General features: G+C 44.8%; 1 non-coding gene across 1 annotated transcript; it reads left to right on the top strand.

Annotated features, from left to right (window-relative positions):
* Positions 1-243: 243 nt before the first annotated feature.
* On the top strand, positions 244-315 carry TRNAE-CUC (transfer RNA glutamic acid (anticodon CUC)). The gene has a single exon. It is a non-coding gene; the product is annotated as a tRNA-Glu (tRNA).
* The last annotated feature ends 377 nt before the right edge of the window (positions 316-692 follow it).

Genomic DNA, 692 nt, shown 5'->3' with positions numbered 1-692 from the left:
AGGGACGTTTCAAGAGAAATTTTAAGGGAGCACTTCCAGAATGCGTTTTGTTCACACTCACTTCTAAACCAATGAACCCCCATAGGGAAATCAGTGCGGGTCCAGGTTTAAGGTAAATTATAATAATAGTAGTAGTAATAATATTAGCTCTTATTTATTAGGGGTTTGCTATGTACCAGACTCTGTGCTAAGAGCTTTCCATGCATCATCTCATTTCACCTTCAAAATAAGCCAAGAGGCAATTCCCTGGTGGTCCAGTGGTTAGGACTCAGCACTCTCACTGCTGGCGCCCAGGTTCAATCCCTGGTCAGGGAACTAAGATCCCACAAGTTCCACGACGTGGCCAAATTAAAAAAAAAAAAAAAAAATTTAAGCCAAGAGATATGAAGTGTTAAGATCTACAGGATACAGATGAACCACTGGAGGCTCAGAGAGGTCAAGGGGCTTGCCCAAGGTCACACAGCTAGTAAATGGCCAGGACAGGATTCTGACTCTAAAGAGTCTGCTCCAGAGCTCCCTGCCACCCACAAGTCAAAGAGCAAAGACTCCTCAAACTTGGGAAGGATTTGGACTTCTCTTCTCTTCTCTAAACCCCTGCAAAGGCCAACCACAAAGAGCATTTGCAGCCACAGTAGAAAAACAGAAAGCTAACCGAAAGCTCAGTGGTTAACTCCCCTTCGGGTGTGCTCTGG

This window comes from Phocoena phocoena, chromosome 13 (assembly GCF_963924675.1).
Source record: "Phocoena phocoena chromosome 13, mPhoPho1.1, whole genome shotgun sequence".
Lineage (NCBI taxonomy): Eukaryota > Metazoa > Chordata > Mammalia > Artiodactyla > Phocoenidae > Phocoena > Phocoena phocoena.
This window is presented reverse-complemented; position numbering and strand designations above follow the sequence as displayed.